The sequence below is a fragment of the Chlorocebus sabaeus genome, chromosome 22, assembly GCF_047675955.1.
Source record: "Chlorocebus sabaeus isolate Y175 chromosome 22, mChlSab1.0.hap1, whole genome shotgun sequence".
Classification (NCBI taxonomy): Eukaryota; Metazoa; Chordata; class Mammalia; order Primates; family Cercopithecidae; genus Chlorocebus; species Chlorocebus sabaeus.
This window is the reverse complement of record NC_132925.1, coordinates 28,366,026-28,390,235: the sequence shown is the minus strand read 5'-3', so window position 1 is coordinate 28,390,235 and position 24,210 is coordinate 28,366,026. Positions and strand designations below refer to the sequence as shown.

The following is a 24,210-nucleotide window of genomic DNA, read 5'->3' as shown; positions in this document are numbered from 1 at the left end:
ATTTTATATAATTGACTTTTTCAATTTTCATTCTGCTTTAAATCAGCCAGAAGTTTATCTATTTATTTATTTTAAATAACCAGGTATTAGATCTATTACTTTATCATTTTTCTGTCTGCTAATACATAATTGCTTGCTTTATTTGTTTTAAATATTGTGAAGAATATAGACATGTAGAAAAGTGCACAACACATGTTTTCCCGTATATATAACATTGAACAGCTACCCAAGTCAAAAGTCCACCTCATGTCCCTACTCAATCTCTATCATTCCCTCCTCCTCAAACTTAAGTATGGTAGTGTTAACACTACAGTATTGTTTCACCTGCTTTTGAGCTTTATATATATGGACTCATTAGTATGTATTTGTGTCTTCTTTCACTCAATTGTATGAGAGCTGTTTTAAATTTTTATTTTCTAAATTTATTAAATTGAAACACAGTTGACTTTTGTATATTAACTTTGTGTTATAGTTTGAATGTTTCCCCAAAGTTCATGTGTAGAAAACTTACTACACAATGCAACAGTGTTGGGAGATGGGGCCTGATAAGAGGTGACTAGGACATAAGGGCTCTGCCTTCATGAATGGATTAGTGTTACCAAGAAAATGGGCTTGCAAGTATTGCAAGAGTGGGCTTGTTACAAAAGTGAGAACAGTTCCCTCTTGCCTTCTTTCTCTCACCTTCCATTGCCCTTCCACTCTCTTCCATGGGGTGATATGCACCAAGAAGACCCAGATGTGGTTTCCTTGACCTTGGATTTCCTAGTCTCTAGAATTGTAAGAAATGTCTTTTTATAAATTACCCACCCAGTCCCTGGTATTCTGTTATAGCAACACAAAATGGACTAAGACACCTCAACCAGCCGACTTGATAAACTCAATCTCATAAATTATGAAATTAAAGGGAACTTTTATACACACATCTCATTGTCCACAAAACAGTGATAGTTTTATTTCTTTATTTCAAATTTCTATGATTTTCATTTCTCTTTGTCACTTCATTACAGCAACTAGGACCTGCAATAAAATTTTGCTTTGAATAGACATTTTTTATCTTCTTCCCAATCTTGAAGTGTATGATGTTAACATTTCACGATTAGGTATAATTGATGTAGGTTTTTCTTATAAATGCTTTATGAAATTGAAGAAGTTTACTTCTTAGTTTGAAAGAATTTAAAATATTTGTCAACTGCTTTATCTGGAAGGAGGATGAGCTCCTCTAGTCTCATTGATCAAGCAGAATTTCAGCTTCCTGTTCTTGACATTAGGCTCTGCTGGATTAGTTTCCGCTTACCGAAGTAAGAAATTCTTTCGCCAAGAGATACAATAAAGATATCCTTAAACTGGAAACTGAGTCTGGCATCTAACAACTTGGAGCTTCTGATATTGAACCATCAGGAAAGGAGGAGTTTATCAACTAGCTAGGATGAATTATCCCACACGATACACAATGGAAGCAGTAAGAAGAATGCCTGAAACACAGGAGAACCTCTGGAGCACCTCTTAGTATTCCTAGGTCTGGGATAAAAATCAATGAAAAACTACATTAACTGCTAATGGACCCAGGCCTTTCAGAAATGACAGTTTGGATCATCCCACCCAGGAACAAAGTGATCAACTGAAGTGTTTGCCAAGGGGAAAGGGACAGAGTGAATAGGCAAGAAGACAGAAATATCAGCAGTGATCACATGCGCACTTTCATAAACAAGACTGTAGTAATTATGTGTATTTTATCCCAACTTTGAGGTGGGCTGTGTATTATTTTCTTCCCCTTTTAATTATTTTTCTTTGTTTTTTTCCCATCTCCCATTTATCTGCTATCTAAGGTAAGATATATTAACAGTGGTTAACTTTGTAGCCCAGTATTTAGGTTACAGGATCTCTTAGTCCATGTGTGCTGCTATAGCAAAACAGACTAGGTAATTTGTAAACTATATTCTGGAGTCTAGGAAGTCCATGATCAAAGTGCCAACAGGTTCAGTGTCTGATGAGCGCCGTTCTCTTCTAAGATGCTGCCTTGTTGCTGTGTCCTCACATGGCAGAAAGTGGAAGGGCAAAAGACCTAGCCAGTTCCCTATAGCCTCTTTTATACAGATAAAATATTTCATGTATCCCATTTGTGAGGACTTTGCTCTCGTGTCCTAATCATCACCCTAAAGGCCCTGCCTTTAATGCTATTATTAATACATTGGCAATTAAATTTCAGCATATGAATTTTGGGGGACATATTTAGACCATAGCACAAGATTTTCGAGGGGTAGAATGATTTGACCTAAAGAGAAATAGACATCACCTGTGAATGAGATGACATATGGGACTATGTGTCCTCTCAGGAGAGTGTGTGGCTATTTTGGTTGTACAGGTCCCCCTACGACTTTACTGTTTCTTTAGAGATTTAGAGGAGTTATCACACATGCTCCCATCTCTGTAAGTTGTAATCAATTAAAAACAAAAACACAAAAGAGTAGTCAAAATATAGATTTAGCTTTATAATAGGGTGGATTTCTCAAATTGGCAAGCCTGCCTCTCTCCTAACTCAGTTTGAATTTCCCCATCCAATTGCAGGGAGAGAGCACTAAATACATTCCTGCTCTGAAGAGAACTATCCAGTGTATTTACCACATGGGAGAAGTAGCTGAGGAAGGAGAATGTTTCACTTAGAAATACCTTCAAAAGAAAGAAAGAGAGATCTGCACTATCTGTTTTCAAACAGTAACCCTGTCACCAGGATGCTGTGTTCCTTGATAGGAGGGTCTCCCAAGTTTTGCCAGGCCAATAAGTTATTACTTCCAGGAGGGGCAAGTGATAAATGCTGAGGAATCCCATAAGTGTACATTCTAATACGTTCTTTGAAGGTGTATGGGAAGGCCCCTTATTGGAAACTTGGCTTAGATTCTACTTGACACACCCCACTTTTGTCACTGAAGCTCAAAGATGCTGCTTGTATACTTACTTTCATTATGGCCACCTGGGCCATTCCCTCTTAGTAGAACCCTGAGTGGCATCCCCTGTTTGTAATTCTATAGATTGACCCATTGTCAATGTTAGCACATTTCTCCCCTCCATACCTGTATGAGTTCTTTCTTATAGAACTATAAACTTTACGGTGTGAGAAATAATATTCTGCATTTGCTTTTCCAACATCCCTTGATGCTAGGTATTGTCCCAAGACATGGTTTGGGCCAATGAGCTGTAGAAATCTGCTGAGTGATATTCTTGAACAACTGTTTTTCAAATAAAATAAAATAGATACAAATGTCATCAACCCCCCTTTCCTCATCTCTATCTTAAACATGCAATTGTTTTGATTTATTTTTATTTATTTATTTATTTTTGAGACAGAATCTCACTCTGTCGCCTAGGCTGGAGTTCAGTAGCACAATCTTGGCTCTCTGCAACCTCCGCCTCCCAGGTTCAAGTGATTCTCCTGCCTGTCTCACAAATAGCTGGGATTACAGGTATGTGCTACCACACCCTGCTAGTTTTTGCATTTTTAGTAGAAATGGGGTTTTGCCACATTGGCCAGGCTCGTCTCGAGCTCCTGACCTCAGAAAATCTGCCCACTTCAGCCTCCCAAAGTGCTGAGATTACAGACATGAGCCACCTCGCCTTGCCTAAACATGCAATTGTTTTTCTAATGCAATTTGTTCAGCAAGGAAAACAACAAAGGGAATGTCAATATGCATATAAATAAAACCCTTACCAACTGTTCTGAATTGCAAGTTAGGGGATATCTTGGTTAGTGAATACTCACGTCAGAGTTGGATGTGTGTGTGGTTTTTGTTTGTTTTGTTTTTTGGGGGTGGACTGTTTTATTAACTATAAGATCAAATAATAAGTTGAAACAGTTAATACTATTTCTCAATACACTTCGTGTACAAACCCCTAAAAAACACTCTATAGCTTTTACTAGGCTCTCACATTGTTAGAATCTCCTTAGCAGTTCTCAAATTTGGATGTATATTAAAATCTTGGAGGTCTTGTTAAACTACAGATTACTGGGGCCCACCAGACACACTGCTATAGACGGAATGTTTGCATTCCCACAAGATTCATATGCTGAATCCTGACTCCCAATATGATGATATTTGGATGTGGGGCCTTTGGGAAGTAACTAGGTCATGAGATTGGAGCCCTCATAAATGGGATTAGTGCCCTTTTAAAAGAGGCTCAAGAGAGACCTATGCCCCCACTACCACATGAGGACACAGTGAGAAGATGCCATCTATGGAGCAGAAAGCAGGCCCTCATCAGACAACAAATCTGCTGGTGTCTTGATCTTGGACTTCTCAGCATCCAAAACTGTGAGAAATAAGTTTCTACTGTTTATGAGCCACCCAGTCCATAGTATTTTGCTATAGCAGCCCAGATGGAACTAAGACACCCATCCTCAGAGTTTCTAATTTAGTAGGTCTGGGACAGTTCAAGAATTTGCATTTCTAACAAGTTCCCAGGCAATGTTAATGGCACTGATCTTGGAACCATGTTTTGAAATTTGCTGTCCTACAATACCAATGCTGTACTGTCTTCTTCTACACCTACTTTGAGATAATAGACTCCAGGTGGTGTCGGATGTTATAAGGAGCTGTGTGTTATGTTAAATTTCCTCCAAGTGGGAATACAGAAGAACTGAAACACCAAGCACATCATCAAAAGTTGCCTTCTCAAAAAGAAACAGTGAAGTTTTATTTTCGTCTTGGTTTAATGATTTTTTTAAGAGACAATATTTCACTCTCACCCTAGTTAGGGTGCAATGGTGTGATCATGGCTCACTGCAGCCTCAATCTCCTGGGTTCAACTGATCCTCCTGCCTCAACCTTGCAAGTAGCTAGGACTACAGGTGCATCCCACCATGCCCAGCTAATTAAATTAATTTTTTTTGTGTGTGTGTGTGTAGAGATGTGATCCCACTATGTTGCCCAGACTGGTCTTTAACTCCTGGCTTCAAGTGCTCCTCCTGCTTTGATCTCCCAAAGTGCTGAGATTACAGGCATGAACCACTGAATCTGACCTAATGATTTCTTGCAGCATTTTTCTTAAGCTTCAGAAACAACTTGTAAAGAAGACAAGTATGAGACTATTTTTACCATATGACTTTATGATAAAAATTAAGACAAATTTAAACCAGTTTCTGGTTTAATAATAATTCAATACTTCACTTTTTTCAACTTATGAAAGACCAAATAGTTTTAATTTAGCTTTAAATGTCATTGATTTGATAGAGTATTCGTGAGACAACCTTCTAGGGATAAAAACATTAGAAGAAAATATACTATCAAATAGACTTGTCTAATTTTCTGTTTTCAAGATAAATGAATTATGGCTGACACTGTGTTTTATTATACAATTGGAGTTTTCTGATGTGAGCCTTAGTGATTACTATCATTCAGCTTTCTTTAAAAACCTAGGCATCTCATTAGAATTCTGTTCATTAGAATTCTGCAGCTGGAGAAGAATCATGTATTTCACAGGACTCCTTAGATTAATGACAAAAAATGTCTGGTAGTGACTTGTGAATGGAAAGCAGGAATCTTTCAAAAAAGTTCTTCAAATGTATAAGCCAATCTTTTTTAGAGTATTTTTTAGAGTATTTTTAGAGTATTTTTAAAAATCCTTATGGTAAAGATCTACTTGGTTATACATTGTTTCCCTTCATCTATAGATTCAGCCTCATTCAATATTCTGAGTTCAGTCCTGGCTTTTATCTGGAGTATTTAAACCCCCTGAAGGAGAAGGCAGGGTGGCAGTTTCACCTTGCTGAATTTGCTGACTAACCAGTTGTAGTTGTATGTCCAAATTCCATTACCTAGGCTTTCGTCTTTTAATCAAATCCTAAATTAAAACCAAGTCCTAATAAATGGATTCCTGACCTACCACATGCATTCTGGTTGCCTTTACAGAACCCCAGTTCCTCCATGTTTAGGGCTTTATGTGGTCCCCAAGTCTTTCAAGAAATATAGTCCCAACTCCTTCCTCACAGTGTGGCATCTTACCCGTACTTTGAAACCTTTTGCTTGCCCATTGGAGATTCCAGTGTATCTCTCCCTGGTTGATCATCATAATCAATATTTGTATAGGACTTTACCTTTAACAAACCACCTTAATCTTTTTATACATTCTCTTATTTGATCATCAAAAATTATCAGGTGAGCATGGTGGTCACATTTTAATTTAATTCAATAATTGCAGAAAATCTAAGACTCAGAAGGATTAAGTAAACTTCCCAGGATCCTAGAACTAGTAAATAATTGATAATTAGGGGAGATCAGGTCTTCTGAGCATTAATTTGGTGTTTTTCTTGCCCCGCCTTTGTGCCAGACTTCCCTGTAATTCCGGCATGCTCTTCTACCTGAACTTCTTTCTACTGCATTCCATTGGGACTTTCTTGAGGACAGTCTGCTCTTCTTCAAAGCAAACTTGGTCTCACCCATTTTGCCTATCCTCCTGCTCAATACTCTTGGGGAAAAAAAAAACTTTTATTGTGTTTAAAAATATATCTGAATCAAATGAAAGTACAGTCACAAAAGATACATAATTTGAGACTAGGAACAATAAGTTTATCTCATAAATAAGGACCCTGGCCCATGGAAAACCTTATTTAATTTAATTCTATCATCATAATCACTGTCATCATGTTTCAACCCTGAATACATTAGTTACCAGTTGTTGAAACATTGGTAAAGTGGAACTACAGGCTCAGTAGCCAATACGTTGGTTTGGCAGTATACTTATTCTTGATGAGTTCATCATCCAGATAGGCATGGCCTTGGTGTTATTCCCTGGTACACCTCTGACGTTTAATTTTAGTGCCTTCTCTTCAACAACAAGGGGTATGCAACCCCTTGTTGTAAGATCTTTTCTTAAAGAACTACAGTACTTCCTAAATCAATAGTAGGAAAGTCCTTCTAAGATGACATATTAGTCAAGGTTCTGCAGAGAAACAGAACCAATCGGGTGTGTTGTATGTGTGTACAGAGAGAGCAAGAGGGAGAGATTTCTCATAAGAAATTGGTTCACATGATTATGAAGGCTGAGAAGTCCCAATATCTTCAGTTGGTAAGATGGAAATACAAGAGGGCCAATGTGTAGTTTCAGTGTGAGAACCAGTAGATCTGACAGTGTAAGTTCCAGTTTGAAAGCTGGAAGAACAGAGACTCAAGAAGAGCCAATGTTTTAGTCAGAGTCCAAAGACCAGAAAAGACTGATGTCCCAGCTCTAAGGAGTCAGGCAGGAGGAGTTCCTTCTTATTCTCAGGAGGTCAGCCTTTTTGTCCTATTCAGATTTTTTTGTTGGATAAGGTCTACCCATATTAGCAAAACCAATCTGCTTTACTCAGTTTACCAATTTGAATGTTAATCTCGTACAGAAACACCCTCACACACACACCGAGAATAATGTTTGACCTAATATTTGAGCATCCTGTGGCCCACTCATGTCAAGACAAAAATTTAACTATCACAGATGATAACATTTAGGATCTTTATATAGGGAAAATGTTCTATTTTACTTTCGATCTCCTTTCTCTTTTACCTTTCTTGAGAAAAGCTCAACTGCGTTCTCCCCATGCTCTCCTCCCTTCCAGTGCTTCCCTAAAAATTTGTTATTCTAAGATGAGAGTGGACCTCTCCTACAAATCTGACAGTTGTTTTTCAGTTTTTACCTCTTTCGGTTTCTACTGTAATATTGTACCCTTGGGATAATTATTTAACCCCTCTAAGTGTCAAGTTTTAATTTTTCAAATGGCAAGACCTGTTGCTAATAGGTGTTCTTAGTAACAAAGTATTTTATTTTATTTATTTATTTATTTATTTATTTATTTGTTTATTTGGAGACAGAGTCTTGCTCTGTCACCCAGGCTGCAGTGCAGTGGTGCGATCTCGGTTCACTGCAAGCTCTGCCTCCCAGGTTCACGCCATTCCCCTGCCTCAATCTCCTAAGTATCTGGGACTACAGGTGCCTGCCACCTCGCTTGGCTAATTTTTTTGTATTTTTTTAGTAGAGACGGGGTTTCACCGTGTTAGCTAGGATGGTCTCAATCTCCTGACCTTGTGATTCACCTTTATTTTAATAATATTTTAGAAATAGTCTCCCTTACCTACATTATTCCAACATATCAGAGGTTATTTACCTTGGAGACCTGCTGCAAATATGGTTATGGCCCAGCATGAAATTTACACCCTTTCCCCCAGAGTTTCAAGTGCCAGTGAGAACTCACCAGATGCCACAGGAACCATGACACTTTCCAATGCACAGGCCACTCTCTTGGGATGAAGCCATTCAAGCATACCCTATCCTTCACAAAGGAAAGAGAACTCTTTCTGGGGTCCCACCGGCTTCTCTAGGATCCGTCATGTTAGGTCAAAACTTCTCATTTCTCTGTTGTATTGTGGTTACCACCTGCCTGAAATTTTTGGTCTCATTCTCCCTCATTCATGAGTTCTGTCCTGCATCCTACTACCCATTCAATCTTTGTAAAATACCACTAGTTTTAAGCCAAATTTTGCTGAAAAACCTTCAGTAGTTCCCAATAACTTACAGCAATAATTCTCAAATTGTGCTTCACTGAACCCCATGATAGTGCTCATCTTGAGGTCAACACTTCTTGAACCAGAACAGCTGTTCCATGCTCTACTTACCGTATTCAATTTTTCCTATGGTTTCTTGAATACATTAAATACAGTTATAATAACTATTGTAATGTTTTTATCTACTCATTCCATCATCTGTATCATTTCTAGGTCCATTTTGGTTGGATTTTTCTTCTCATTTAAGCTGTATTTTTCTGCTTCTTTGAATGGGTGGTAATTTTTATTTTTTAGAGCAATTTTAGGTTCATAACAAAATTGAGAGGAAAGTACAGAGATTTTCCATATACCTCCTGCCCCCACACATGCATAGCCTCACCCATTATCAACATCCCCACCAGATTATGCTTGTTATAATTGATGAACCTACGTTGACATATTATTATTACTCAAAGTCCATAATTCACATTAGGGTTCACTCTTGGTATTGAATATCCTATGGGTCTAGGCAGATCTATTCACCACTATAGTGTCACTCAGAAAATTTCACTGCCCTAAAAAATCCCCTGTGCTCCACCTATTTATCTCTCCCTCTTCACAACTGCCTGAAAATCACTGATATTTTCACTGTCTCCATGTTTTGCCTTTTCAAGAATGTCATACAGTTGTCAAACAGTATATAGCCTTTTCTGCCTGATAACTTTTAATTAGATGCCAGACATTGTGAATTCTAGCTTGTTAGGTCGTAGATATATTTGTATTCCTATAAATATCTTTGAGCTTTGTTCTGAGTTGCAGTTAAGTTACTTGGAAACTGATTCTTTCCATTTGGATTTTTAAGCTTTGCTAGAAAGGACAAGAGCAGTGTTGATTCTAGGGCTAATCTCCACTATTGACATGAAACCCTTGTGAATACACTTCCTGATTCCCCATGAAGTATGAAGTTTTCCACTCTGGCTTGTAGGAACAAAAACTATTTCTAAAGGGCTCTGAGGACTTTTCTTCTAATTTATTTGGGTGGTCCTTTCCTCATACACATGCACAGACCACTACTGATGACTTGATAAAGATCCTCTGCAGTTCCCCAGAGCTCTCTCTGAGCAGCTCTCTCCTTTCCAGTACTCTGCTCTATAAACTCTAGCCATCTTGGCCACTACAGACTGCTAGCTTCATCTCCTTAACTCAAAGAGGTTGCTGGTCATGGTCTGAAAACTCCCTGTGTTATGTCCTGGAAACTCTCCAAGCTGAGGCCGTCATCGTCGTCTGGCTCACCTTGTTTGCTCCCCTCTTTCAGGCATCATTGTCCTTTTTGTTTGTTAATCAATTACTGAAACCCATTGTATCATATGTTCTGTGCTTTTTTTTTTTTTAAGTTGTTTTAGGTAGGAGGATAAATCTACTCCGTTTCCCCACCTTGTTGGAAACAAATGTCTCAGTCAAGAGACCTATATTGGAGTTTGTTTGAAAAATGTGTTTTGCCTTAAAAGAATGTTTTGAAATATAGAATAAAATCTAAACTCCTTAGCGAGACAGCCAAAGCCTTCCACTGCTTTCAGTCTGAATTTTGAAATTATTTCCCTGTTCCAAGCACAGTGACTAAATGTATCTTGCATGTTTCCACCTCTCTGTTCACAGATTTCCCATGCTGTCAACATAATGTTGCCTTCCTGGCTATTGTTCTCTCATCTGATCCTCAGTTTAGGTCATTCCTACTTCATATGATCATTTTAATTGTATTTACCTCATCTTACCAAAAAGATCATATGCTCTTTTAGGATAAGAACTATGTCTAATACCTTTATTTTTTTCCTGAAAGGCTTAGCACAAATACTGGGCAGTGAGTGGACTCCCAACATATGTTTGTAATTTGTCTAACAGAATGCTGAATAGCCTGACAGTAGGAGCCTAGAATTTTATTCTTGCTGGTCTTAATCAGCAGCACACCAATTACTATATGATAGTATAAAAATAGGCTATGATGTAATTTCTGAGTGATCATTATAATGACATAAATGTAGCCAGCCTGCTTTTTAAAAATCCAGATGGTAAAACACTTCATGTGATTTCATTCTGTTTGCTCTTGTGTCCAGTTCACAACATACAACTTCTCACTTCCCTTTTTTCAGACACCAAGGGTCATGGTGCTGAAATTTTCCACCAAATTTCCTCTCTGTACTTAGTGGGATGGAGTATGATGTGTCACCTTCTCAATTTTTGCTGATACCAAAGTTGTCTGAATTCTAATTATTTACTGAGAGTAGTTTTCTCTGGGACCAACTCCGAGGCAAAAACTCAGAATAGTTAAGAGCACAGTCTATAGTGTCAGACTGTATAAGTCTGAGTACTGGTTCTGCTGAGTATTAATTAGCACTGTGACCTTGTGCAGTCATCTCTTTTCCAAGCCTTGATTCCTCATCTACAAACAGAAGACAATAATAGTACCCAGCACATAGAGTCCTGTGTAAACACAAGAACTTAGATCATCTTTCTGCACACTCAGTGGGAGTTTACTGCTTTTGGATTGAATTGAGATACATGCTCATACACCTAGATGAGGTCATTGCTTTTAAAGACAAAATTCCTTATCAAACTATTTAAAACGCATGGCAGAATGCAAAAAAACCCAACCATCATCCAGATTTTAGTGTGTCTGTAATCTCAACTGTTTTACCAAGAAGAATATTCCAAGAAGTTTAAGATCCAAAGAAACCCATCATACCTTATGCCTGCCTATTAGTTTCCCATGATATGGCCATTCTTTATTATTAAGAAACTGAATCAAATTCTACTTATGTATACCTCCAAAATAATTGCAATTATTTTGCAATAATTTTTTTTATCTGTTCTGGGTACTCTAGCCATCTTGGCCACTACACACTGCTAGCTTCATCCCCTTAACTGAAAGAGGTTGCTTATCTGTTCTGGGTACTCTTCTTACAGATATTATTGTATTTAAAATGAAAACCTTATGAGGTAGACTGCTATGGTTTGAATATGTGTCCCCTTCAAAACTCATGTTGAAATTTAATTGCCATTGTTACAGTATTAAGAGGTAATTAGGTCATGAGGGCTTCACCCTCGTTAATGGATTAATACTGTTATAAGGAAGTGGGTTCTTATAAAAAGTTGAGTTCCCCCTCCACCTTTTTCTCAGTCACCCAGCAATGGATAATTATGCAAGAAGGCCCTCACCAGATACAGACTCCTCAACCTTGAACTTCCCAGTTTCCAAAACTGTAAGGAATACATTTCTGTTTTTTGTAAATTATTCAGTCTGTGGTGTTTTGATATAGCAGCACAAAACAGACTAAGATGAAGGCATATTATGGATGAGAAAACTATAGCCCAGAGAGAGTAAAGAATTGCTCAGCATCACTTAGTTAGACAAGAACAGAGTTATGATTCACACTCAGGCAGCCTTACTTCAGAGCCCACTCTTAACCTCTAAGCTCCTTGATAAACCATAAGATTTTTTCTATGGTGACATATTTTTCAAACCTAAAATTGATCTGACTAGTGCAGATACTGAGAAATTCAGAGACATGGTCAACACAAAATAGGAGTCATGAAAATGCATTGCAAATAACCTAGGGGTGAGATAGGAGATGATTTTTTAAAAAAATAATTAAACTCTGTTAGAATAACATAAATTATCTCATAAAACATATAACTGTCTACAGCTGAGAGTCCTTTCCAATGAGAGGTGGTGAAGGATGTTTTAAGGCAGACCTGAAAAGTGCATGGGAGGAGCAAGATTTGCCTCTCCTGGACTATGGAGAAGGGCTGGGGAATGCCAGTGTCTGGGTCACCAGAGAAAGGTTAATTGAGGCTGCTCTGTAGGGCTGGCTGGGTAGGCAGATCTCATGAGAATTCAGTAATCCCTGGTGGCTAAACAGAATCCTCCTGCTTGCTTACTGTGGTGGAAAATTCCTCCAGTCTAGCACAGTAGTTCTCAAAGTGAGATCCCCCAGACAAGTAGCATCAACAGGGAGCTTGTTCAAACACAACTTCTCAGGCTCCATCCCAGATCTACTGAATCAGAAACTCTGAGAGTGGCCCATGGCAATCTGCTTTTTAACAAACCCTCTAAATAATTCTGATGCATACTACATTTTAAGAACAACTGCAAGCAGAAAACTTTTTGAGCTCTACAAGTAGAAATAAGAATATTAAAATGTAAGAACATAGTTGAGAGCTCTTCAAAGTGGATTAGATACAGATAAATGTAAATTAATTTTAACTCACTGTGTTCGATCTGTTTTCCAATCTTTTTGATGGAAATAAGTCAACCCAAACCTCAGTCCTCGCCCTTTTCCTCAGCCACGTACAGGACTCATGTTCATTAAAGTCAAGGCTTAACAAGGCTTGCAACATCGATCAGATGGCCTGCAGTTTATGACCAAGTGTCAGCCAGACCCTTCCACTGGAGAAAACATGTGAATGATGGCACGTAGTAAGTGTTAATGGATGGATATTTTAAAATATATTCTAATTTATACTTTTTAAAATGAAAATCACTGGAAAACATCAGAATGCAATTATTATTGGCCTGTTTCAAGTAACTGTCAGGTGTCTTAACACAGGTCTGACTTCTGCTCTAGAGCACAAGCTCCCTGAGGGCAGGGACCTTCCTTATTCACGAGTGCTCACTCTGTGACAGGCTTAATAAACAGATCATGAGCTGAACAGACTGGAAACCTATGAATAGATCAGAGAGCATTACCCTCACAAGTGAGAGAACAGAAATAGAAAAAGGAAGCAAACAGGAAAACTGGGAACAGGGAAAATAAATTTCAGAGTTGACAACTTTATCTTCTTCAGTTTAGTGAAGACTAATAGAAACTCTATGTGGAAGTATATGCCTCACAGCTGGAAAATTAGGTAGCTCTAATTTGCATAAGTTGTCATTTTAATGTACTTGTTGGTGGCATGAATTGATTAATAAAGTGCTGCATGGTGAGTTTGTTTATTGAAACATCGCTGTATAAGAGTCTAGCTTTATTGGCCCATTTGGCACATTTGAGTTCAGTTTCAATCATGAGGGAAGAAGTCATCCTTCTGAATGACAGACCCAGGAGTTTTCACAGATATTGGGATTGTAAATAAGAAGCTCAGAACAGGATATTTCTTCCTTTTTCTTTTTTTTCCATATCACTACTAGATATGACCAAAGTACAAAATCAAAGATGTTTGTTTGCCTACTGTATGCCCTTAATTCTAATTCCAGACCATTTATTTAATAATACAGATAATGTATTTCAAAATTAGAGATCTGATTTGCTCAAAAAGTCTGCATTATTTTTAAAATATAGCACACATCAGTGAAATATGTTTTGAAATTTATTGCTCGGGTCCAAACAGGAGATAGATAACAACCCATGTTATAAGTCATGGTATCTGCTATGTCTCCATCATTACCTGTTAAAGAGAAAATGTATTACATTTTTTTCAATGTGTAATCTTATTAAAAATAGGCTAGGCATGAGAGCATCTAAACAGAAGTTACTCCTTTGAATACAGCCACTCATTAAAAAACACCCAGTAGCATTAATCCTTCTAGCTGGAAAGTGTTTTTGGCCCAGTTGATTCTTTCATTTATCATTTTACCAGGTTCACGAGGGAAGTTCCTAGATTGCTAAGACCATCACACATGTCAGATAAGCAATTAATGAAACTGAGCAATGCAGTGTGCTGGGTCATTCTGGCTGACAGAAATTTTCCAAATAAGTAGGCATTATCTGCTAAAACATCTGTACCCATGTAGCTACAGAAGATTATTACTGGAGAGTGATTGTGTTGGAAAAGAGAAGTTAAGGTAAATAAATGAGCTCTAGAAAAATATTGAAAGTGAGTTCATTCATTTATTCATCACTATTTGTCTTATCTGTTTTATTTAGAGTAGTATAATATCTTCACAAAATCATTTTACCCTAAATCGTTAGTTTTAAAATGTGTCAGCTAATTACTATTTTGAAGTAATTGCAGTGACCAATATCCATTTTCCCCATCTTCTAAAGATTGGAACCCCCAATCTTTAGCTGAAATTAGCACAGTTTAATAGACTTTCTATAGTAGTGGCCAGGGAAACATAAGCATCCTTTGCAACTATGTGTAACTATGTAATTCAGTTCTTGATAGTGTGATGTGAATGGAAGGGCAGACAATTTCTGGGAAGAATCCTTAAAGGACATGGCTCTTCTTTTCTTCTTCTTTCTTCCCAAGTATAAATGAACAATATGGCTGAGTCTCTAGCAGAATATTGAATCATGCCTTAACCTGGGGAATGAAAGCCATGAACAGTAGATCTTCAAGACAGAAGAAACCTGATCCCTTACACTGGGATATACGTAGGAGCCCTGGATTAACTCCTTCCAGACTTCATGAGAGAAATAAACTTCTGCTGTATTTAAGTCATTGTTATTTTGAGGTTTTTCTGTTTCTAACTACTCTACTTGCAAAGGGCAATTTTGTTATTGTTTTTGTTACCCTTGGCAACTAATACCAGGACTACCAAGAAATACTGACTAAATATAACTGTTTATAATCCTCCAAAGCTGGACCAAAAAAATGTTGTTATAAAAAGAAAGGATAGGCATATTTAACTGTATAAAAATATAAGACAAAAGTTACCATAAGTGAATTCAAAAGAAAAATGATAAATTTGGTAAATTAAATTAATAATAAAAGACATAGGATTAGCACACAAAATGTACAAAGAACAATTGCAAATTGAAAAGAAAAAGCAAATACTCCCATAGAAAAGCAGACAAAATAAACAAAATAAAAAGTAGACAGAACAAACAACTCAGACAAGAACTAATCCAAATGAGTATTTGAAAAGATGTTCAAATTCTTGAACAGAGAAATGAAATTTAACAATGAAATATTAGATTATACCTATTGGATTGTCAAAAAGTTATAAAGAATGAAAAGGCCTATTACTGTCAGTAATGCAGGAAAAAGTGCTTTCATATATGACTGGTGAAACTGTTGTTACTGCCTTTTTGGAAAACAATCTGGCAATATCTATTAGAATTTTAAATGTGTATTTCTTTGACTTAACATTCCCACTCCTAGGACATTTTCTCAAATAAATAAAATCATGAGTAATGACACACGTACAAGGATGCTGATTACATTTTTTATAATGGCAAAAAAACCCTCTGGAAATGTCAATAGGGGAATTGCTGAATAAATCATGATACATTTGGCATGATATGAAATATCATAGAATCATTAAAACAATGCATTTGAGTTGTAGCAGTTGATTTGGCAGATTTTCAATGAGGTATTATTGAGTGAGAAGAATTAGGACATGGAGGCCTGTATATAATTGATCTTATTTTGTTAAATGGCCCACAGCACTATGCCATGTGTCTGTATGTTTGTTTACCTAAGCACATAAGCGTGGAGAAAAATATTAAAGAGCACATCCTAAATTGTTAATCTGGATTATGTGTGGGGTGAGTAAAAGCAAGAAGGATAATGTGAGTGGAAGGGTAAGAGAATCCAAGATCTAATATGGGCTGTAGCAAGAGGACAAAAGGCAAGCAAAAAAACCCCAAGCTTTATGACATGTTTAACTTCTTGATATCTAAAATTAATTATATGTTATTTATATATGTGCAGGAGTGTATTATATATGTTTGTATACAGAAACATATACATAATTATTTAATGTTTTTGGAAGTTTGATTTTTTTATTTGACAAATAATAATTGTATACATTTACAGGGCATACTGTAATGTTTCAGTATGATATATACCTGATTCTGACCTTAATTTATACACAGAAATACTGACCATCACTTTATTTTATTTTAAGATAATATTTATTGCACAAAATGATATTTCCATTATAGAAAGAGAGGAGTAGAAAATACAGAGTTGCAAAATAATTTTTAAAAGAATCCATAATCCCACCATCCATAGAGAGCCAATTTGGAACTTTTATTATGCATAAATCTTAAATATACTGTAAATACTGTTTTATAATTCATTCTCATTTAAATATCACAAACATCTTTAATAATGAATTCTCCTTCTCAGAAGCATATGATCTTACATTCTAACAAATATGAAACTATCACTTTATATCCACACATCAAGTCCTTTCGCAAATGTTCTCATTCTCAAATCACACCAACAAAATGGAGAAAGGAAGAAGATGGGTGCGTTGGAAGTGAGGGGATTTTTTCCTTCCTTTGTAAATCTGTAGCAAATATGCGTGGAAGATGCCCTGTTTTCCTCCGTCCATCACCTAATACATTCTAACATCTTTTATGATATCAACCCTTCTATTTAGATTAGGAACAGGAAGGAATAACGGATGTTTTAAATTGTGTCTCAAAACACCATCATATGAATTATTTGGCTCTCAAATAGTTCTGTAACATCTGTGTAGTAAATGCTACAAAACATTTCCTCTTTAGCAATTATTAATCAATTAGTAAGATTTCAGATTTGACTTTTAGTTCTTTGAATTATAGTACTAGATCAACTACATGTGAAGCAGAACAACTTGTGGTCGTCAATATGCAAGAAATCTTCAAAGGGGCTTCTGTGCTGGGAATAGTTACTTTAATTTTGTAGTCAAGTCAATTATCCATAGATTCTATGGGATTCAATCATTTGAGTATAGCAACTATTGACAGAGCTTATTCTCAACTTGATTGTTTCAAAATACACCACTTACTTTACATTAAGACCCTTGTTTTGATCCCTATTCTCTGTTCAACCCAGAGGAGAAGTAACACTGTTTCACATTCCTGGGGTTATATTTATGATGCCCTAGGCAAAATTTGAATCTCCAGGGTCACCACACCTATCTACCCTTTAGATTTGTCAACTATTAAATAGCCACTAAGCCACATCAGAATCTCCCTGATCATGCCTCATGCCCTTTCTTGGCTTTTTTTTTTTTTTTTTTTGTAGACAATTCCCCTCCGTCTTTCTACCATCTTCACTACATACATCTCCTCTTGCTCCCCACCACCTGCCCTCAGAGTCTACAGGTGCATGTCTCTCCCAGCCTTTCAAAAATGGAAACAGGCTTATTACTTTTAACAGTTGTCTCTCATTTATTTCAAACTAAACCCCTCTTAAAACCAGTCTTGTTAGTTTCTTCCACAACTGAACATCTTGAATCCTCAGAGCTCCTTGAAATGCAAGTTAAACTGTTTTGTCTGCTTTATCTGAACTGAATCTTTTACAAATGTCTGAACGCACCACCACACCCTTTTACTCAGGCCCCAAGCACACCTGAAAATGGCTTGCAGTCTCCCAAAGTCCAAGTAGGGTGCTTTAATGTTCGTTTCCTGCAAACAAAAAGCCAGCCAGGGTGCTATATCTATTGCTTCATCTCATATTGCCTGGGATTTCTGTGAGGTTACTGGTGACTTCAGTTTACCCGTTTACAATCACTGGAGATTCTAATTAAATCGCATTCCTGTAAGAAGCAACAAAGATCATCTCAATTAGGCTGCCATATTGATTCATTTTGATAAAATTGATTGGGTATAATTATACAGTACTTGCTTCATCATTTATTATTAGTTTACCTCTGCCCTCAGTGCTGTTGTAATAGGCTTCAGCAGAGGTGTCTCTCTATTATCTTTTATTCTCAGTGGGAAATGGTTAATAAATTGGTTCTGGGAAAGAGTTATGCAGAACTGACCCATGAGTGGTGAGAACTGATTGCATGAACTGTTTCCTATAACTCAAAGAGTTTTCTTTTTTTTTTTTTTTAACATAATTTCCCAAAAGTCATTTTAAAAATAGTTCAGAAACTCTTTGCTCCAGAGAGACATTTTCAGGTTTTGTAAAAAGCTTATAAGTCCTAAGAAAGTAATGCAAAGTCAAGGGCCGACTGGCTAATCTCCCGTTTTGTAGCAATCAGTTAGCTGTTTGCTTCACCTAGACACTCAGTAAAAGAAAATTTTCTCAATGTTGAAAGAGGCAAATAGAAACCCATTTCCTTGGATAGACAAGACACTTTTAAAAATTACACTTTTGTGGCGGTGGGGAGGGGAAGAAATTAAAGAACCATATGAGATGCATGAGATAAAAATTGTATATTATAATTATTACAAGAATAGATTTTGAAGCTCAACATCTAGGCTCAAATCTTGTCTCCCAAAATGACTAGCTATGACCTCTCCCTTTGTTTCCACATCTGTAAAATGGGAATAATAAAACCTATCTTATAAGGTTGTTAGGAGGCTTATATGAATTCATATATGCAAATCGATTGGAACAATCCCTTGGAACATAATACACTCTTAATAAATACTCTTTCCTAGTGTTCTTAGAATAGCCTAAATAAATAGTAGATATCTATGGTTAACATTTTCTTGGCAATATGGAGCATGTTGAGACCCTTCACTTAATTGCTCCAAATCCCTGGAGAGAGAGCACTGAGCCCAAGGCTCCAAAACTGATGCCACCAGAGAGGGTGTTGCTGCTTCTCTTATTAATATTGTCTAATCCTATTATGTAGCAAGCATTTGGGGAATGAGTTAAATTAGTCTGCAGATTTTGGTTATAGAAATGGAATCGTTTTCTGGCATCTCCTACCCTTGCCTCAGAGACATTTGGGGTGCCAAATCCAGATCCAAGGGTTCAGCTTCTTAAAAACCAGTAGATAAATTTAGAAACAATGCAAAATTGACTGAAGTTGTCACCCTTGACCTTGACAAGAGCGTATAAAGTCTTGACTCAGCACTGGTCTGCCCATTTCTTTTGATCTTTCCAAGGTAGGTTTCTATCTCTCACTTTTCCACCAATATATTGAATGGTGGGTATTAAAAACAATTTGCTATTTTTACTGATAGTTTTCGCATGGGGGTTGTTATATGAAACAAAATATTTTAAGAAAAAGATGATGTATTCATAGAATAGAATAGTTGCTCTGAGGTGAGAATTTTAACAGCAATTTGTTTTACTTTTGGTAAAATCTTTTGAAGAATGTATGTCTATTATTTTACTTATCATACTGAAAAGTGTATTGACAAATCTTGGTCCCTGCTAGACTTGAATCTTGAAACAGAAGCTGCATCTTAATTATTCTAGTATCCCAAGCATTTTGACAATTCCTGGCATTTACTGAATGTTCAAAAAATTGTTATTTTTAATTGAATTGGAATACATAATATTCTAGTTTTATTTTAGACAAGTGTATCTGACTATTATGCAAAGATGTTGACTACAATTGTACTAGGTTAAAACTCATAATTATTCTGAGTTAAGAACTTTCAGAAAATATGAAACCAATAAATCAATGAAAATAATGCAATTAATACCTTGAATGTATATGTCATCTTTTAGAATCACTAAATATATTGAATGCATGTCTTTTGTGCTGAATAACAGCACCTGCAATTCTAAAGTAAATGTTACTCTATTATGCAGTTCATGGGTCACTGACCCTAAGGAATATTATCAGGACAATGTTCCATTTGAGCTAATCTTTATTCCGTGACTGTGGTATTAACTAGTATTTTATGGGAGGGTATATTTGCCTTCAATTCTGAAGCACAAAATATAGCCCTCGATATTAGTTTCCTTCAGTTCGTCTTCATAGATCTATTGTCAGTATTTTTCTCTCAACTATGCTCAAAACTATCCATACTTTCAGTCTGCTCCGTTGTTATTGGTTGGTGAATGTGAGCCAATCATGTATTTTGCTGGTCCCTGCATACTCACCTGTAAAATATGAAGCAGTGAGCCAGCTGATATTAAAGAACTTTTAGTTCTAAGACCCCATGGTTTCAAAAATCTTGGGGCAATACAATTCAGATGTATTGACTTAAATACTTTATTTAAAAAATAAACTACTTATTTAAATCTTTCCTTACCAGTCCGGTTTTCTTGATATGGTATACCAGTTGATTTTTATCCTTAGCATACTTCTTTTGAACCATAAATCTAAATTTTTCTTATCCAACTTAGAAATGAAGTGGTGATGCTTTTTAAACCAAGGACATGTTGCCTGTATAGACGTGTTGTATTTTGGTTAGATGCTTTTCTAACCAAGAACATCAGCCTCCTGGCTGGCTGGAGCTCAGCCAGGAGGAAGTATAGCATCATGCTTAAGAGCAAGGACTCAGGAGTCAGACTGATGGGTCTGCTCTATTTGTTGGTTCACTCCCTAAGTGTTTATTAAGGCTCTATCCAAAGAACTAGAGTCTTCTCTGAGTGCTGCAGACCTAGTCCTGCCCTCAGATTACTTATGTTTCATTAAGAAGATGGGCAATTAAACAAATAATAATAAAATAGTATGAACATTATCATAATGCAAGTAGCAAAGAAATCTAAGAACACATCTAGCTGACAGAACGAACCTAAAGAATACCTTCTTGTAGAAATGTTGCTTACTGAAGACTCAAAGGATGATTAAGAATTAGCCAGAGGAGGAGGAACAGGGCTGAATATTCCCAGCCGGGGTCACATAACGTGTGAACATCCAGAGGTCAGAGAGTGCTGTTGGCATCTACTAGTAGTGCCCCAGCCAGGTCAGGCCTGAGGATGAGACAGCAAGAGAGATGAGGTGGGGGTGTCAGCCAAGCAAGAGGATGGAGAGCTCTATAGGATCTGATAACATGTTGGATTTTTATCATAGGATGCGGTATGATTTTAAATAAGATAGTATAGTAACTGCGTTTCTTTACTTGGGGGCCTCGTTCTGGATTGGCTGCTGTCAAGAGACTAAGTAAGAGAATACAGCAATAAACCCCCAGAAAAATGATGATGGCCTTGATCCAGATGTTGGCAGGGGTGGTGGAAAGATGTAGATGGGTTTGAGTGATGTTTAGAAAAAGTTAGCAGAGTTTGGCAATTGATTGGATGTAAAGGTGAACAAACTGGGAAACAAGAATGACTTTCATGTATCTGGATTTAAAACTAGAAATAACACTTGCTGGTTCTCTAAGACTCAGTGTTTTCATATAATAAAGGTTATTACATATATCCTTCATAGAGCTACTGTAAAGTTAAAAGAGTTATGTATAAAACACTTAACTTAGTTCCTGGTGTGTGATACACACTCAGAACTCAGATTTGCTTTTATTAAATAGTATATTGGTACTGTCTCCAAAGGTATCACTTCAGGGATGTTTGAGATTCCTTCCTTTAGGTTGTAAAATGTTATTCTTAAAAATACACATATAGCATTATGCCTCCTTGACCTGTATGACCCTGTACATTGCTCTAGCCTAGCACCTAGCATTTATCATATTGAATTATAGTCACTGATTTATATCTCTGTTGTCCATGTCCATTAGAGTGGAAACTTCTTGAGGTCTTATTACTCTTTTAATCCATAGATCCTAAGAGGACATACTTTAAAATGAATGCATGACAGAATTTAATCAGAAGGTGGCTGGGCGTAGTGGCTCACACCTGTAATCCCAGCACTTTGGGAGGTCGAGGTGGGTGGATCACTTGAGGTCAGTTTGAGACCAGCCTGACCAACATTGTGAAACCTCATCTCTACTAAAAATACAAAAATTAGCCATGCATGGTGGTGGGCACCTGTAATCCCAGCTACTCGAGAGGCTGAGGCAGGAGAATCACTTGAACCCGGGAGGCAGAGGTTGCAGTGAGCTGAGATTGCACCATTGTACTCCAGCTGGGGCAACAAGAGCAAAATACCATCTCAAAAAAAAAAAAAAAAAAAAAAGAATTTAATCAGAGGTTCTTCTCTGGATCAATAGCGAATAGATCAGTGCAAAGACCCAGCATTTTGATCAGAGATTGGGAGGTAGGAAAATGTAGGAGAAGGCAGTTCTGGAAAGGATTAAAGAGCCAGCAAAAGCTGGGAGAGAGGAACTAGTGAAAGGAGGGAGCAAAAGAGAAATGTCATTGATATTCACAATTTTTATTGTGGATGGACCTTTGATTAGTAAATGAACAACTGGGAAACAGAATAAAAAGAAGAAGGGACCCCAGAAACCAGGGAATGTCAAATGCTGCAGAGAGGGTGAGTAGGATTAGAGACTGAAAAGCACCCAATTAAGATTTGTCTTTAGGAGATCATTAGAAGGAACAGTTTCTGTGGAGGTATGGGAAGAAAAGCCACTTCCCAGTGGGAGGGGAGCGGGGAACACAATCTAGGAGTGTAAACTGCATTGCCTGGAGACCTGTAGCTGTAATAATAATTACCCTTTGAAGTAAATGCTTTAAATAATCGATAATTTGTGCAATACTCTTGATTTGTAATTCAACCTTTTAACATTCCTCTTTGAAGAAGATAAACCTGCCTAAAGCCCCTGCTTTTGTAGAGAAATAAGCTGCATATAAACAAATAAATTGCAGGTAGTATAGCTGGTTAAGCGGTGGTAGATTTGTGCCTAACGACTAACCACGTAAGATTTTCTATGGAGGAAACCTTGCTGAGTTAAGGCACATAACATGATTATCCCAGCAGCATGAATACTAGGAAGCATCGGCATCATTTTTCTACCCAGTAGTGTCCCTAATTAGGAGCATCTTGCAGCATTTCCCCAGATTTGTGGCATTCACTGGGCCTTGTAACTCAAATGTGTTTCATTTACTGCCTTAAGACATATGTTTCAGCTTGTTTGGGATCATTTAAGTGCTTGATAATTCTTCCCTTCAGCTGTTGACATCTGGATAAATCCATTCTCATTTTCAGGCATTGTCTCCAATTTTAATAATGGAAGAGGCTATGTCAAAAGATGCTTAGTATTTGTTTACCCAAAGGAATATTAATATTTGTTCTTATTACTTGCATCGTGGCTTCCCAGCAGTAGAAGACTTTGAAAGTAAACATGCATAATAACGTACCTTGATGAAGAACTCAAGCGAATCTAATCAATTATGATGAAACCAACTTAAAAATGTGTCAGGACTGCTAACATGAAAAGAGTTTAACTTTTTTAACAATTTACTTCATAGACATCATTTGAGTTTCTGCTTATAGTTAAGGCACTGAAATGCCAAGGTGATATGGATTTCTGCACCCCCTCATCCCCACATTTATTGTCTAGCTCTGTTTGAAAGAGATGAGTGCTGAGTGATAGATTTACTGTGGTCAGCAGTAAGAGGACTAGAAAGTGTGACCTTTCAGGAACGATCACCATCGAAATAAACAATTCCCTTGTCTTACCTCCATCTACTCAGCTAGTAGCTGCCACTATGTGAATTACCTCTTTACTTCCCTATGGTACCATCCTTCATTACGGTTTTGCACATCTCAGATTCACTAAGCAATTTGGAAAGCAAAGCTACTCTCTTACATATTTAGCACAGTGTTCAAAGACTGCATAAATGCTTGTTGAATAGTAAAAAGAACAGTTAACGTTGATTAAGGTTTTACTATGCACCGATAATGTGCTGAGTTTTATACACAATCTTCACATCATCTTAGGAGAGAAACGAAGAAACTGTGTTAGGGCAAAGACTGAGACATAATGCGTTTTAGTTAAGGATATTTTGATGGCATATAACAAACTCACTTGAGATTATTTAAAGTTGGGAAAGAAATTAGAATGTACTGGAAGGTCATTTAGAGAGCTTATGGAAATCAAAGCCAGAAATTAAATGTAGGTCTCAGGAGGTACTGTTACCAGGAAAGGTCTTTGGGATATAAGAAAGTGATCTCTCTCTTCCTTTGGTCCCTTATTGCTGCTTCTCCTCATCCTTGTGACTCCCTCTCTACTGATGC

At 37.0% G+C, this 24,210-nt stretch overlaps 1 protein-coding gene across 1 annotated transcript in view; it reads left to right on the top strand.

Moving 5' to 3' along the window:
- MYH15 (myosin heavy chain 15) overlaps positions 1 to 24,210 on the top strand; it is a 160,199-nt gene that overhangs the window by 817 nt on the left and 135,172 nt on the right.